This window comes from Lissotriton vulgaris, unplaced genomic scaffold, assembly GCF_964263255.1.
Source record: "Lissotriton vulgaris unplaced genomic scaffold, aLisVul1.2 SCAFFOLD_532, whole genome shotgun sequence".
NCBI classification, from domain to species: Eukaryota; Metazoa; Chordata; class Amphibia; order Caudata; family Salamandridae; genus Lissotriton; species Lissotriton vulgaris.
Window position 1 is genome coordinate 230,972 of NW_028245496.1, and position 17,926 is coordinate 248,897.

The 17,926-nt window shown below is 41.9% G+C and overlaps 1 protein-coding gene across 2 annotated transcripts in view; it reads right to left on the bottom strand.

Moving 5' to 3' along the window:
- LOC147666399 (uncharacterized) overlaps positions 1–17,926 on the bottom strand; it is a 392,367-nt gene that overhangs the window by 202,670 nt on the left and 171,771 nt on the right. The gene's annotated exons all lie outside the window — the stretch shown is intronic.

Genomic DNA, 17,926 nt, shown 5'->3' on the forward strand with positions numbered 1-17,926 from the left:
ACCTGTGGAGGACTCAGAAGAAGGACTACTCTGATACCCTGCTGTCTTGCTGCTAACAGGACAGCAGGGTATCAGAGGAACTGACGAAGGAAGATTGGGACTGCTCCTTGATCCCAGGACCACTAGAGTGAGTCCAAGGGCTAGCTGGCAGGCGTCATATATGGGCAACAGGGACAAAACAATCTCCAGAGCCTTAAACTATGCTGCTGACCTCTTCTGGAGTGAGTCCCATCCCCCAAAATGGCACCCCTCAGGTCTTGGTGGTGGCATTACTCCTGTCTAACCCAAAAAGTTGGGACTAAGAAATGTTTCAAGGAAAATGGCCTGCAGAACAGACAGAAGACTGGGACCTACCTCACAGGCGTATCACCAGTCGGCCTTACTTCGCGTTAGCTCCCACTAATTTCTTCGCAGTGGCAAATCATCTTCAGGGAATCCTCTCGGTAGTGGTATCCAGTCTTCTGGGCCCATCTCTGGCTACAGCCTCGTTCTGCCGGGTACATCCCATCTCCAGAAAAACCTTCTAAGTCCAAAAGCAGGAATCTTCACCAGGCTGAATTCCTTGGCCTAGAAATCCAGCTTCTCCAGTCTTCATCAATGGCTTCTCCGAGATCTTGTTTAGCAACTCCCCATCATCGACGACTCAACCTTGGGTACAGCTTGCTGCTTTGCCCTGCTGAGAATCAACCTTCACAAGAACTTTTTCAAGAAAAAGTCTGAACTTAAGCCTGGATATCTGACATCCATGGTCCATGATACATTTTGTCTTGGGGCACGATCACGCGTGACCAGATACCCGTGGTTGCGGCTTTGATCTTCAAGCCACTAGATTTCATAAAAAACTACAAATTCATAACTCTGATTGGATTTGATTCATTTTGGTGTTGTTTTATTTGTTACATTTACTCTATTTTTCTAAACTGCTGTGGGATTTTCTAATGTTGCGTTTTCACTTTATTACTGTTTCTGTGCTGCATAAAGACTTTACACATAGCCTATAAATTAAGCCTGACTACTTTTGTGCCAAGATAGCAGAGGGTTAGTTTAATTTTTGTGGCTCACTCTGACAAGGCCTGTATTTGTTATTTGAGTGGGCCTTTCGCCATGCCCCCTCAACTAATAACCCAATGTATTACAACTTTCATTTCATATAACTATGTGTAATTTCACATAATGTTGCTGTAATTTCACAGAAAAGCAAATTACCCCTAATGAGAATATAATTTAAACAACTTTATGATCCGCCAACAGACACGGTCAGAAACTTGCACAGCCTTCAGCTCAGCTCCAGCTACCTCGATGGTGACCCAGTATGAACTCTCACCCAACTTGAACTCACCCAGCTATATAGAGGGGCTCAGTTAACAGTATGCACTTTAAAAAGTCCCATAAAAAAATGATAGAAACACAAGAAAAGCGCATGCTCTTAGGAAATAAAGAAAACATGAAATGAAGATGGGCACTTTATCTCTGACATAGATGACCTTAATGGAAGGGTATGGCGTTGTCCTGTGTACTTGGTCTGAAAGTAATTATAAGCCACCAACAGACACTATGAGAAACTTTCACTGCCTTAATCCTCAACTCTTATTGCTTACAAATGGCTCTGCCAATGCACACCGGTCACAACTGCAACACTGCTCCTATTCATGATCTGAGACACACACACAGCACAAACAAACCCTCCCATTTAGGCCCTGCAACACATATTCCCGAGCATAACTCTACATCCAGCTCTGCCAATACACCAACAACCTAAGCTGCAGCAACCCTAACTATGGATGGATGCCACATGACTTGTGATACCTGGGGACGAGAGCCTGAGGTAGCCTCCTACTATCAATCAATCAACCAATCCGTGTTTGTAAAGCACGGCTAATCACCTGATAGGGTATCCAGGCACTTGCAGGCCCGGAGGCTTATTCGAACAGCCAGGCCTTGAGGGCCATTTGGAATTCGGAAGTAAGGTGATGGTCCAGCGGTGTGTGGGGAGGCTGTTACAGGTCTTTACTGTGATGTGGGAGAAGGAGCGTCCTCCACTTCTGCTTTGGTAGATGCTGGGAGTATGGCGAAGTCTTAGGGAGCAAGAGCATAGTCTTCTTGATACTAAGCTACATTAGTATGAAACAAAGCACACCGCAGTGGGCCAAGGCTGCCTCAGAGGGCCGTATCCATAGTAACCACCCCCTCTCGCACATCAATGCTGCCTTGACTCCCTGTTTGCAGCAAAGCAAGTGTGCTGTTATAACACCACCATGGTACATTGCATTGCGGAGGAAACAGAGTTTCAAATATAAAATAAGGAGACCGTCTTGCCTTTAAATATGTATTTACCAGGCACTATTAATATGATATGATAAAATGACTTCTTGAGCGCACGTTCACCAACGGTTTCTTGGCGCTGAACGGAAACAAATGCTTAGGCAAACACAGTGAGAATCATTTAGTTGTAGGCCTGGGCAAAGAGCCATGTCTTAAGAGATTTCCTAAACTTGGAATGGGAAGGGACTAGGCGCAATTCGGGAGGGAGAATGTTCCAGAATTGTGGCGCTAGAGTCGAGAATCTTAGACTGTCGTGTTTTTCATGTTTGAATGAGCAGGGGGTCAATAAGTTCTGGTTAGAGGAGCGTAGCTCACGGGGAGGGGCATATTGCTGTATCTTAGTAGCGATGAAAGCAGGTCCATGGGACAAGAGGGCTTTGTGGATCAAGCAGCCGAGTTTGAAAAGACAGCGTTGGGTCACTGGGAGCCAATGAAGACTCTTGAGCAATTGTTTCACGTGGTGGGATTTTGGCTGGCCATAGACAAGCCTTGCGGCTTGCTTCTGCACCATTTGTAATCGGGGTGATTGGTAAGCAGGGATTCCAGTGTACAGAGAGTTGGTGTAGTCAATACGCGACATTACCAGGGCGAGGGTGACTTGGATCAGCTCCTCTGTGGATAGAAATCTACAGATTTTCCGGATTCTTCGCAGATGGAAGAAGCAGGGGGAAACCACTGAATTTATCTGGGCCTTCGTGGTGAGGTCACTACTGATAGTAATGCCTAGACTGTTGACCGAGCTGACTGGGGAAGGTGGACATCCCAGTGAATGAGGCCAAAAATTGGAATTCCAGGGGTTGGCTGAGGCCCCAGTAAGAACCAGCTCAGTTTTGTAAGGATTAAGTTTAAGCTGATTTGAGTTCATCCAGATACTGATAAAATTCATGGTGGATTGAAAGTTTTCCATAGAAGAGGGCGATGAGTCGATGGTGAAGATTAACTGGAGGTCATCAGCGTAGTTAAAAGTAATGACTTCTTTCTTAGTGAGGGCCAGGATCAGGGGAAAGATATACAAATTGAAAAGAAGAGGGGAGAGAAATGAGCACTGAGGGACTCAACAGGTCAGTCTTCTTTTCTCGGAGGAGAAATTGGCGAGGCCGACCGCTTGGTAGTGGTCACTAAGGAAGGAGGTGATCCATTTTAGTGGGAGGCCCCGGATGCCGGCACTCTTGACACGGTCATGGGCGACGGTGTCGAAAGCCGCCGAAAGGTCCAGGAGCACTAGGGCCTGCGTGATGTTCTGATCTGCCCCCTTCCTTAGTTCCTTGAGACCTGCCGAAGCAGTAGACTCAGTAGAATGTTAGGGTCTGAAGCCCGCTTGATGTGAGTGTAAATAGTGGGTGTGCTCTACAAACGCGCTCAGGCAGTTCATAACATGGGCCCCCAGGATTTTGCCCAGAAAGGGCAACAGCGATATGGGGTGGAGGTTACTGGGTGTTAGGGGATCAGAACCAATTTGTTTCAGGATGTGTACGACTTCCGCCCTCTTAAAGAGGTTGAGGACAATGCCCTTACTTAGGGAGTTGTTAAGGAGCGATAAGGGGAGTTCAGGGAGATGGAGAAAGATCCCCCTGGCAATATGAGGGGGACAATTATCCATCGGAGAGTCAGAGCGAACCCTTTTGAGAAGGGAGAAGAAGACCTCCTGAGTAATAGGTGGAATTTGATCAAAATGGTGAGGATTAATGTGTGGGCAACCGGAGTCTAGGGGTAGAGTGTCCTTGGGAATGCTGGCTTTAATGATGGTAATTTTATCGATCAAATATGTGTTAAGAGAGTCGCACAGGGATTGTGAAGGGGTGGGTTTAGCAGTGGCACAGTCAGGTTTGACGAGTTCATCCACAATGGAAAAGATGTATTTGCCTTTATTTGAGGATTTTAAGATTTTCAAGGAAAAGTATTCTGAGTTGGCTCGGAGGATGGCGTTATTATAGTCTTTGAGGGCCATTGTGAAGATTGACTTTTTAACAGGGCAGTAATCCTGTTTCCACTTGCGTTCGAATTGATGCAGGGCTAGTTTCTTTTCCTTAAGGCAGTTGGTAGACCAACGTTGGGAGTCATGGGGCCTCTTGTTTTTTATCTTTTTCAGGGGGACCAAGCTGTCTCTAACCATGGCCAACCAGGCATTAATATTTTCCGCCTGAGTGTGAGGGGATGCTGTGTAGCCGATGGGCATAGGGGTGTGGGGCATGGAGGTAGCTAGAAGGGTGCAGAGTGCTCTAGTGTCTACCCGGCTCCAGTTTCTGGCCATAGAGGTTACTAGGGGAGGGGCTTTGGTGATCCTCATCAATAAAGCATATGTTCTCATTTGATTAACTTAAACAAATGTTCATATGACCAACTCAAAAATATAAGTGACTCTAATCAAGGAAGTAGCCACAAAAAGAAACTACCCTTTACTTTGAATTATATGCATGCCACGTAATGGTGAGCGAAGAGTGTGAAGCTGACCCTCTTAAGAAAGGTCCCTGGGAATTGCTTCCCAAAAAAGTTTCCTCCCTACTTCCTTTCCTCTCCTTCCATTTTTTTCCCACACTGCAGTTTTGTTTCCCTCCTTTCAACTTTCTTTCCCTTCTGCTCTTTTTCATTCCACTTGTCTTTCCTTCTTTCTCACACATTCCATTTGAGTCTCATTACATTACATTATTGCTCTTACATTTTTGTTGCAATTTTCATCATTCGTCTTTTTGTAACCATGTTTGATTCTTTTCCCAGGCCTTGGCCCCGACCCCACGAATATTTCTTTTTTTATTGATGAGTTTCTGCTTCTGTTTCAGTCTTGCAGCTCAGAGGTTAAGAAGAGCTCTAAAAACTAATGTAAACCATCACCTCACACCCTCAGACTAAGCTCGCTCAGAGTGCTTCACTCCCCATTGACCCAAATTCTAATACTTGAGCACGGAGTATTACACAAAACTCCAATTATCTGCATGTTCCTGAATACAGTGATTTTTTTTCAGGTATTCTGCACTTCCACTTTGGCAGAATTTGGTACTGTGGCACCTGGAGAAGAAACCACTATCCATCTTCAGACAATGCGGCGCAGTCACAAAGCCAGGATTAGAACACAGTCTAACACTGAATTACAGTCAGCAAATGGATGCTAGCCAGAGATAGCTAATAAAGGTTAGGGGGACCTGCTTCATACCACATGTACAGGATACTGACCAAAGAGCCATTTATATACACTTCATTTAAAGGTCGCCCGTTTATTTATGTAGGGGTGACAAGAAAATATGACATGATGCCAGCCCTTCTCAAACTAGGTTATATATCCTTGCACTAGACCCCATTTCATGAGCAACATTTGTAAAATAAATCACGAAAAATCCTTCTCGGTCATATTTAGGTCACCAGCCACCAGTCCTTATCACACAAGTGCTTTCTACCTAAAATATTATTTCAGTTCATTCAGAGTATGTGAACGGTTTTTGGCCTATAATTTGTTTTCATTTTTTCACTTTACATTTTTCACCAAAGGACCATAAAAAATAGCGTCGGAGAAGGCAACTCGAGCAAAATGAGAGATGATACGATTTGTTGCACTGATCATTGTAGAGTGCATATACGTTTTCTTGGATGTTCAGTCAGTGCCTCAAGATGCTTTCCTGAAACCCACCACCCACGCACCACCTCCCACGCTCCTCAACCTTGTTTCATAAAACTAAACATATGTTCACCCTGTGAGAATTATGCATTCATGCCTTACCAATGAAAGCACACGTGAGTCTGTAAAATATATTATTTGAAGCACGTGTAGTCAAACATGCATTCACCGATTTAGAACTACAGTGCAGAAGTCAAGTCGCACTTTATCAATATACAACCGCCTAAAGTAAAAAAAATCAGGTTCAGAGATTTCAGGTTACATTCAGTATACCAGTCCGGGTTAGCAATGCGATCATAACTTGCCCACAATGCACTTCTCGTGAACTCACACAGGATGTCACAGATGACATCATAAATAACATCACTAGCAACATTTGGGGCCCGATTCACAGAACTAACTTAAGGCAAAATCCTAAACTTACTACTTTTGGTATTCAGAGAAGGCATTTAGTAGTAGAAACGTTAGAATTTTGTCTTTAGACTGTCGTAAGTCAAACTTAAGACAAAATCCTAAGTTTACTACTACTAAATGCCTTCTGTGAATATCAAAAGTAGTAAGTTTCGGATTTTGTCTTAAGTTAGTTCTGTGAATCGGTCCCATATTATTTATCACGCCTAGGTCCCGGGCCCGGCCCTGCACTCCCATTGTGTTTGCGGACATAACATGCAGTCATCAGCTGCGTAAAGCATACAGCCTACTCCCTTCCAGCTTTTTTTCTTCATGCATATTCTAGTTCTTTCCTCTCCAGCTCTCCTAGACTCCATACCATTTCCCCAGTAATACTTCCTGCAGTGCGCCCTCTACTTGCCTCTTCTCTGAATCTCTCTTTCGAGTGCCCATGCGCCTGTCTGATGTGTCTGACTCCTCTTCTCTGTATCTGCCATTCATTCTTCTTTCTGTTTTCTGGTCACTCCTCTTTTCTTTTTTTACTTTCCCTCTCTTTCCCATTGAGCCAAGCTCTGTCTCTCGTCCTCTACGAATCTTCCCAGTAATCCTCGTTTTCTAGCTTGTCTTACACTCAGTTGCTTATTGCTGTACAAATAGGTGTGTAGTGACACATTTCTGTGACAATGCTTCATGTGTAGACTCGGCCGCTCATCCTTCTGCTGTTGATAACGTGAATGTCACCAGATAACAGTATGACCTGTTATTGCCAATCGTTTACAACTGTGCCATTCGTCAGTAAATGTTATAAATATAACGAGTACTGCCGGTCTTTCTCTCTCTTTCTCCGGGCATCCCCTCTTTTTTTCTGGCCTCTTTTCTTTATTTCTTCTACTGTCCCACCTACTCTTTAAGTCCTTTACTCGGAATCTCTCTGTCTCATTACGAATGGCCATTGTTGCCACTTTGAGGAGCTGGATTCTAATCCTAGCAGTGGCACCCTCATTTGATCACATTGAGTCGTGCTGAATGAATCACAGCTGCTAAATCGCCAATAGTAATCTCCAAGCTAAAAACAAAAAAAGGTTCAAACACACGGTTTGATCTGTGGACCCAGCTGTACTCAAGATCAGACCAATTCCTCACTTAATGCTGCACGCTCTATATTAAGTCACGACCGTACTTCCTTTTCAACTCACGAGGAGCCCAAACTATTGCTCTTGGCAGGTAACTGTGCCTGTGAGGAATTCCACGATTACATTATTTCCTACGTTAGAAGCAAAATTGCAGCTGATTTAACACTATCTGAAAAGTCACCAAAATACCACAAGCCATTGCAATGCCAAGAGATCTTACATTTTGGCTTTGCCAATGCCGATTTATTGGTTTTGTCAATACGTTTGCAATTCTATTACTGACAAAAAAAGGAATAGATATAGCTAATCTGGATAGCGGCAAAAAATAAAAGGTAAAAAATGTGATGACATGCATGTGCACCTGTGTTATCACGCATGTGCACGTATGCACCATCAACCTGTGGCGGTGCAAACTTATGATGTAAACTCACAAATAGCATAGCGGCCAATGTTTTTTTTCATTTCTATTTATCCCTCTTTGAGCAGTAAATAAAAAAAACAATCAAACATGCTCGAAAGCGCATTTTACGGAAGGAGTGTCTAGCATCAAATTTCAGCTGCCAGGCCATTAAATACTGTTTTTTTATATAGACATGGGCCAGAGGGCATTGGTCAGGCTAGTGAGGAGAAGTAATCTCTGATGAGCGGTGGGGGGTGAAGCTAGTGGGGTGAGTAAAAAATGGACCATAAACATGTAAAACAAAAAAAACTGTGCGGCACAGGATTCTGTTGAGGACGCAACTTACAAGGTTTGCGGAAGCCAACATAGAGAGAATGAGGTGGCGGGGATGTAAGGGGGAAGCAACACACAGGTGAGTGTGCAAGAAAACACATGCACTCTCATGGAATACTGAAAGCAAAAGAAGAAAAGATTTCCCTGAATATAAGAATTCTTAGCATACAAGTCATCGATCAAAACGATGTCAAAGTAACAATGCTCCAGGGAAGGGATAAGCACAAGAAGACGACAGATAAAGAAATAAGCAAATGCCATTGACAAATAAGCCAACCAATTATATAAGCAGTGGACTGAACCAAAAGTCACTGCAAGTATTGGTATTGTCTACAACAGGTCTCTTGTCAGACGGCTAAGGTTGATTGTAGGCGAGTCCTAAAACCTCTTGCGATTACGATTAATACCCTACCTGTTGGCATCAAGAAGAAACTAACATTTTTCACATTCAGAAAACATCTTAATATCCTCCTACTTCATTTTTGTCTCAAGGTCTCCCGCTGGTTAAATCTTTCTCTGTGATGCCTTATCACTGCTATTTTTCTCTGATCTGGCCTATTGCATCTAAAAAAAATCTGTTTCATGTAAAGTGTCCCAATACCAATACCAAAAAAAACAATCTGCACTACATATGCATGGGAAATAAAAACAATATTATCTTCCTGGCCCTTGTTCATTTATTTAACTGAATTAGATGCACTTAATACTGATGTTCAGCCTGTTTCTATGGAAAAAAATGTCTCAATCATTGCAGCAAGGGAGTGTCAACAGATGGTTCAGCTCAGGCAATTCACATCTCCTCACTCACTTGATCCATTTGGCCATTGTCTCTTTCACACTCTATTAAACGCCTCTCAGTATCCCAGCATCTTTTCCTGTCTCAGACCTATAGACGAGAAATCAGCCGAAATGTAAATGTCCAGTCACAGGTCTCTTGCACCTATGCTCCCTGTTCACTGTGGAAAAAAATAGTGATATGTGGAATGCTTGAATATATCTCAGACACTGTTCATTATTCTTGACTGCATTCCAGTCCATTATTTTTTTGCCACTTCAGTAAAGGACAAACCTCATTAGCCTTGGACATGCTTTAATATAACTATTTGAGCCAGAACTAACAACCCACAACCACTTTGAATGAGAATACAAGCTTTAAGCACTTCCAGGCCAGTTTTAGCCTCATTTTGCCTCATCAGTGAGGTACAGCGCAAATTTTGTAGTACCACAAGAAAGGGACCCAAATGTCATAGCACATCTCAGAAGACATTAGCAGGTCTGGGCCAGACGGGGGAACCAATAGCATCCCTGAAAAAATGTACGGGCGAAGCTTAGTCAGCGAGATTTGGGGGAGGGGAGTGAATCAAAGATTTCTCAACTAAAAAAAGCAGTGGGCACAGGTTCAATGTGTGAGGTGAATAAGATTTGTGGTGGCCTGTTCCCATGAGGAACAGGGCCAGTACTGATGTGTATTAGATGGGTCTCTGAGGCTGATTTAGAGTTGGGCAGAGAGGTACTCTGATGCAATGGCGAGTACCCTGTCTGCCAAACATAGGGTTTGCCCACAATCATCCATCTGTACAGGAAGTGACATCACACTTCTCTCCTCCTAGGACCTACTTAATAGCTGCTACAGTGTGGACACACAACAGAGGTGTCGCTGGCGAGCCGAAGGCAAGCCCTTCTGGGCCTGTCCGCGCCTAGACTGCACCTAGTGTCAGGAAATCTGGTCCTCCACCATACTGCGACCCTCTGCACCCTCAACCCGAGCACTGCTCCACGCGCTGCTGCCTCGACACATAACACAACACTGTGGGGGCTTTCTGCTGAGCTTCCTGCAAGTTTTCATGCACTTGCCTACATGGACGTCAATTCATCGAAATGGCATGGGGTGGTGGAAGTGACATCACATGCCCTTTGACCTCCACTTTTACTCACACACACATACAGACACATTCACACACTCACACAAACACACTCTCACCCGCAAGCATGCACACATCATACATTTATAAGCATTTTGCACTTACCTCAGCGGTCAAGAAGGGCATTTTCCAGCTTATTTTACTCCATTTTTATTAAAATATTAGTGAGTAATATATTTTATTTATTCACTGTAAGTGTAATACAAATTTGACAGAAAATAAAGATAGTGGAGTCCCAGCTGCCCCTGAGTTCCTGGCAATGGACTTGCCACTTCTGAGTCCAGAGGTCGCAAAGGCTGTTCTCGAGGTAGCAAAGGGCAAGCCAGGGATCGCAGCAGCAACCCCTGGCAAACCCTAAATGATGTCCATGCTTACCCACACTGAACACTGACCGCACCCGCAGCACACAACACCCCCTCTCTGGTGCTCACACAGTCCTGCAACCACCCACACAACAATCCACACTTGCATGTATGCTCCTCAGCACCCACTCACTCACCAAAAATGCCAAAGAGATCTGGAACCTGCTGCATGACAATGCTACTGAACTACTTTTTCCTCACAGGAAACCTGCTGAATCTGCATCGGCACCTGACATTATCACACCCATCCCCGCTGGCTACAAAATTGCCAGGCAAGACAGACTTCACTGGCACAGAGGTGAAATCACCATCACCCACAACAATACGATCAAGCTGCACCACATCCACAGACACATCATCCTCCAACATGGACTATCTGTCATCCAAGCTTACATTAACAGCCAACTTCACCCTAAGCAGCACTCTCATCTACAGACCACTGGGACCGCACACCAACATTGCTGACTCCATCATGGATTTGACGTGGATCTGCATAACATAACCTGATCTTGACTCAGAAGGACTGCATTTTTTACACTGATAGAGTAAAATTTACTCTGTCGATGTAAAACCTCCTTTGAAGACCAAACGGAGTAGGTGCCATCAGAAAAAAATCCATCCAACCATCTGCCCTATTTAGAGTGGATGGTCAGATGGCATTTTTTTTTTAACTGTCCCTCACTGCCAGTATTTACAGGATATATCCTGGTGGCAAGGGACAGTAAAGAAAAAAACAAAGAAGACTGATCCCCCAAATAAGGAGACATGGGAAGTATCAGATACTATGCAGAATATTTAATGTTATTCCACTGCTGCCCAAAGCTCCAGTTCAGGGATAGCCAATGGGGGCTCATCCATTTGACTGATATTGTCTCTTAATGCCAGGATTACGTCTGTTAACATGGCTAGTCATGTGATTTAGGCACTTAATATTAAGTGTTGTACAAATTAATTTTAATATTGTGCATCGCTCCGTCTGTTCAATCAGGCATCCATCCCTAGTCGGTCCGGACGCCTGATTGAGGTACCGACGGACAGTGCGGTGCCTCCTTTCCCTGAGCCGCAGCCAGGTGAGGTGAGGTTTGATCCTCATGCATTACGATGGCCAGCTGCATCACGCCACCTGCAGAGGATTTGGTTCACACCTAAGAATTCAGGTGACATAGTTGTATTGATTCCAACCTGTTCAATGCACTCTGTTGTATTATTATTATTTTCTCACTGTGCAGTAGCAATGTTATAGAGGTCCTGAAGAAGGCAGAAGGAAGAGGACGAGTTTTTTCCTCATTTTGCTGAAACATGTCGACCCAGTTAACCATTAAGGCAGTCATTTGTTGAAAGCTGTCTGTTTTGCACTGTTTTTAGATTTGAGCACTGCGGGACATTAATAAAGGTTTTTTCTCTCATTGCCCAATTTTAACTCACTTTTTGAAAGAAAATGTTTGCACTGCATTTTTTCCTATCACACATAGTAATAGCTCACATCTATAGGTCAATCAGTAACTCGCAACATGGTTAGAACGTAATTAACAGTTCTCAATCCTAACTTCCGCGAGTTACCTCGCCTTCTTTCTTAGAGTCACTACAGTGACACTAGGAGACCCAGATGATGATGAAGCATGGCACCACTGGTGACTGATGGGAATCCGTCCTTGTGATTAGCACTTCCAAGTTCCAGGATATAAATAAGCTTCTCTTTGATAGTGAGGTAGACTGTGCTCTTTCAGATTCTCTCGTGTTTATTGTTGTGTTTAGACCCGTGGATAGCTATGTGTAATATTTGTTTTATACAGGGAGTATATCCACTGTTAGGTCTTTAAACATTCCCTGAGACACTGTTCTAACTGGTGTATTGCTCTTTACCAAAAATAGTCATCAACATTTGACTTGGAAACTTCCTAAACCTCAAACCTTTCTAACAAATCTTATGGGGAACAATTGGAGAGCTGTCTTATTGTAGAGATTGGTAATGAATTAGTTCACCAAATGATTGGTTAGCTCTTTCATTGAAATATGCGTTGCATATGAAATCAAATCTGTTTTAGACATAGTTATATAGACCCAAATGTGGGTTTACCCTGCTTGCTTTCTGGCAAATCCAACATGAGATACATGGGTATTAGGCCCAGGAATGTGGAAGCAGTAAGGCGATGTAGGGCTAGTTACAAATGTGCCCTTCAAGTGAGGAAGAATGAGATCAGCACAAGTAATCTCTGTGCCTTAGTGGTAGTTAATAAACTCAAAGATCCAAAATCATTCTGGTCTATAGTAAACCTTATCGAAAGTGGCAACAGCAACAAAACACTAGGCTCACACGTTACTGCAGACTGCTAGGTATCGCATTTCCCAAGTGTCCACAATGAAAATGGCACCACTGATTTTCCAGTGAATGAATTTGTTGGGTGTGCCTCGAGCACCAGCTTAAAGGTTTATTTGGAAGGAGTGAACACAAACTACTCGGAATCTCCCCCAAATAAAGCTCTGGGGCTGGATCGAGCCCCAGCTGACTTATTTAAGTATTATTTACTTACTTATGCCTACTTCCACTTCTGGGGTATGGCCCATCAAACAGGACTCTCAACCACCTCTGTTCGGGGCTTTTCTTCAATTCTGACTCCAGGTGTAACCCATCTTCTTGAGGTCAGCTTTGAATGCTCTTTCACTACCTCCTTAATGGTCCTCCTCTTTGACTATACAAATAATCTAAAAGGGGGATTGGTCTGATTCCAGCTGTTACCAGCTGACATCCCTCATGGACTCTTCAGCCAAAGTCTTAGGAAGAGTGATTTATGACTGGATTAGATCCTGGACCAATTCTCAAAACATCCTGAGCTCTTGTGTTTGAGGGTTTGTTGAGGGTCTTGGCACTGTGGTGCTGTGTTTGAATCTCCAACGTCTCACAGGAAAATATGTTGTTGTTAGAGGGCCTGCTCTTCTTGGCCTTCATGGACCTATCTAGCACATTTAATTGCGTTAACTGGTCCCAACTATGGTCTTTGTACTTGACAAGGGGCTGGATGTTGCACTGGTTAATTGTTTGCACTTTTTCCACCAGAATCTATGAACCAGGATCATTTTTGGACAGAATGGAGAGTGGACGGAGGCATTTATTCTCCACAGGTGGGTTTGTCAGGGCTGTATGTTATCACCAATTTTATTTATCCTTATACCAAAGCTCTTAGCAAACATCTAATTCAAAATTGACAGGATGTACTGCGATCCATCAGCAGCAGGTCCAAGCATTACGATATGGTGATGGAGATGTTTTTTGGCTCACACACCTAGGAGTCTGACAAAACTCTTATTGATGTTTTCCACTTTCATGTGGACCCGTGATACGGGCATCAACTACTAGTCTCATATTATGGTGTGTGGAGCCGAGAGTCAAAACTTGAGACCAATCCATTTTAATACCAACACATTATCAGTTGTGGACAGTTTTCCATACTTGGGAGTCTGGTTGGATTCTAATGCAGTCTGGCACATTAACATTACCACAAGATTAATTAAATTCTCATAGTCAATTGGCATCCTTTATAACTTGATTCCTTTGAGGGGGGCAAGCCTATAGTCATTTTCTAGTACGCAATGTGTTTCTGCTGCTACCTATGGTCCTTGTATTTGGGGTTATGCAACTGTTAATTGTATACAAACTGAAGACAAACCTTTTTGTCTGAGACATTTATTCCTGCCTGCTTGTTGTCCACATTGTTTGTCATGATGAATTTAGGTGAAGGTATAGTGAGGCACTAATTACATTTTCTCCTTTGCAGTTGTTATTCTTAACATTGAGTAACCTGAAGGCAACATTAAATCAGCAGGTGATTATGTACTGCATGATTTGTAACATTAATATGCATTTGACAGCTACTGTTAAATATTTCCTACATTGACAGGAAACAATGTGATTGAAGTTGCTGCAAGTGTACAGAGATTTGACAGGCAGAGTAAAGGCATTAAAGACCTCCAAAACGAATCTATGACAGAATATCGACGGACATAATATCGACCTACAGAACATCGACGCTGGAATATCGAAGGCAAGTATATCGACATCCTATCTACAACATGGTAAGTACAAAAATATCGAAACCAAAATATCGATGTTAAAAATTTCGTAATTAAAAATATCGTTTTTTTTTCTGTTAAAAAAAAAGTAAAATAAAGTAAATAATAATTATAAATAAAAGAAACATATTTAAACATATTTAATAATGTTTAAAATTAATAAATAATACATATTGAATAATATAACTTTAATTAAAAATAAACATAACATATAATATATACTTACCTAATAATACATTTTATTAATTATTTGAATTACTTCTAAGTTATTAAATTATACTAAATTTATAAAAAATTACTATTCCAACTACAGAGGGTGTAACAGTAAGGAAAGCGTTGGATAGCGTAGGGGTAAAAATTACTATTCCAACTCCAGAGGGTGCAACAGTAGGGAAAGCGTCGGATAGCGTAGGGGTAAACATTACTATTCCAACTCCAGAGGGTGTAACAGTAGGGAAAACATTGGATAGCGTAGGGATAAAAATGACTATTCCAACTCCAAAGGGTGCAACAGTAGGGAAAGCGTTGGATAGCGAAGGGGTAAAAATTACTATTCATACCCCAGAGGGTCCAACAGTAGGGAAAGCGTTGGATAGCGTAGAATTTAAATATAATATACTTATAAATGATTTTTATATTTAAAATAATGTATAATTTAATTTTAAAATAAATCTACATCATTTACAAACAATTATTAATTATTAAAAACAATTACATTTGAATAATTATTTAACAATAAATTAACAACAAAGACCAATACATATTAATTAATAAAAATTACTCACCAAATAATAAATATTAAACAATAAAATATGTTTCATTACAAAAAAATATTATTTAAAATTAATTCACAATTAAAAATTATTCAACAATAAAATTATCCTTTATACCAAATAATACTTTCTATAAAACATTGATTACCAATTAATTACAAATATTTTCCAATTAATAAGAAATATTCACCAATTAAAAATATTAATTGCCAATTAACAAATTTATTTACCAATTAAATAACTAATTATCAATTACAAAAATTATTTCCCAATTACAAACATGAATTACCAATTAAAAAAATTAAACAACAAATAAAAATATTCATTACCAATTAAAAAAATAAATTATCAATGTAAATAATTAATTGCCAATTAATAATAATTATAAATAAAATAATTATCCATAACAAAAAAATTATAAATAATTAATAATTACAATTAAATTACTTCCCACCTAATTCCCCTATAAACCCACAACCCGCTACAAAAATAAAAACAAAAATTAATTGAAATTAATTTATAATTCCTAAAAATTATTAATTAAGTATATTTTAATTACTTCCCACCCTATTCCCCTATAAACCCACAACCCACTCCGGTACTAAAACATAAAATTTACTTAAAAATAACATTATTTATATATAAAAATAATACACCTATAATTTAAAAAAATTAAAATACTTAACAAAAACATATTACACATACATATTTAAATACATAAAAATAATACAAATATCGATATTAGTAACATCGAAATTAATTACATCGATATATATGCTATCGATATCACTAACTTCGATATTACTTACATCGATATAAATAATTTCGATATTACTTACCTAAGGGTCGATATTCTGTCCAACGATATTTTTGACATCGAAATTCTGTACCTTCGATATTTCAAACTCGATATTTCTGTAGGTCGACAATTAGGATTCGATATTTTGACTGTGTACCCTCCAAAACTCTGTCTGGAGTGGCACAGTGGGTGAAAAACAATAATTTGTAATGCTACTCTGAGGGGTTGCCAGTGGTTAGACTATTTGCAAGTATTCGTCCCATCACCTTTTAGGTGTATGATTGTCAATGGTTAAAAACCGAAGACTGGTGTAGCTTTCCAAGCCTAATGCCGCCAAGTGTCATGAATTCCAAAAAGGAGTAAAGTTGCATCCATTCAAGGAATATTTCAATGGGTGTAGATTTGCTACTTTTTTGGTAAACTGGTCATTATGGAGCATAGTTACAAAGAAGTGGCACAACGCAGAGAAGTAAACAAAGTGGCTCCACTGCATTGCATCACCTGAAATTAGCAAAACTGTGCTATATCTTTAATAAAATGGTGCAGTTCTGCTCTCTCCAGTCGCTGGCACACTTTGGGCTGCTTAGCGCCAATGCAGGCACCCTTGCTCCATAGTGCAAGTGTGTTTTCATTATGGTCAGGATAGTTAATGTTCAGAAAAGGCTACCTTCCTGAATAAATACTCCTTAGAGGCTTTTTCCGGTCTGTATGTGTACTACAGGGCGCAGCACACAGGCAAAGAGAAAATAACAAGGCAAAATAAAGATACTTTTCCTCATTACACCAGCCTCCGACAGGCACTACAATCTGGCGCAAACCCATGTTGACAACTCTTTGTAAATACGGGTTTTAATCAAAATCCATAGAACGCCTTCCTGACAAATTTCCACAAAGCATCACAATAAGCTGCATTGTGTTACTTTTTCTTACAAAGTCATGTAAATTGACATTTGCATTGTTTTGTAAATATCATAAAGGATTTTGTATTGGGCTGCATGAAAAAAGTGATGAAACCCAGACACCAAGGGGCCCCATTAGGATGGTGGGCGGACTTAGTCCACCAGCCACCCTAACGGAGATCGGGACCGCCCGCCGAAAGGGCGGGGGTCCCGACATTGGCATAAGGATGCGCCCGCCACAGTGGCGGGCGCATTCCTCAAATTTACATTGTGGCAGGCGGTGCTCACTGCACCGCCCGCCACAATATGAAATACAAATGCACGCATTTGCATAATCGAAACTGCAGGCACCGCGCGGTGCATGGCGCTGCGATTATGCAAATGCAGGGGGTACCACAGGTACCCCCCCGTGTGCCACCCCCCTATGGCCGTCACTCTGGGGGCCCACAGGGGGCCCGCGCAGCAATCACCGCCTGCCTTTCCGTGGCGGCATTGCCGCCGCGGAAAGGCCCCTGAATTAAGCCATCGTAATATGGCTAGCGGTGTCCATTGGACACCGCCACCATATTAATCTATTACCGCCGCGGACGAAAGGCGACCAGGCGGTAAAGTGGCGGACGGTCTTTCCGTCCGCCATTGTCCTCTCCGCCATCCTAATCAGGCGGAGGGGAAAACAAGAGTGGTGGTCGGGCAGATTGCCTCCGCCTGGGTGGCGGTGGCCACCGCCACCCTGGCGGAGGCAATCCGCCCGATATCTTAATGGAGCTCAATGTCTTTGCAAATCTGTGCCTACTTAAAAAAGGTTTTGTATCAAAATGGAAATGCTCATGTACCACCCATGGAACGCCTACCTGAGACAGAGTAACGCAGAATAGCACAATGAGCTTTGTTGCATTACTTTTTCATACAATGTCATGC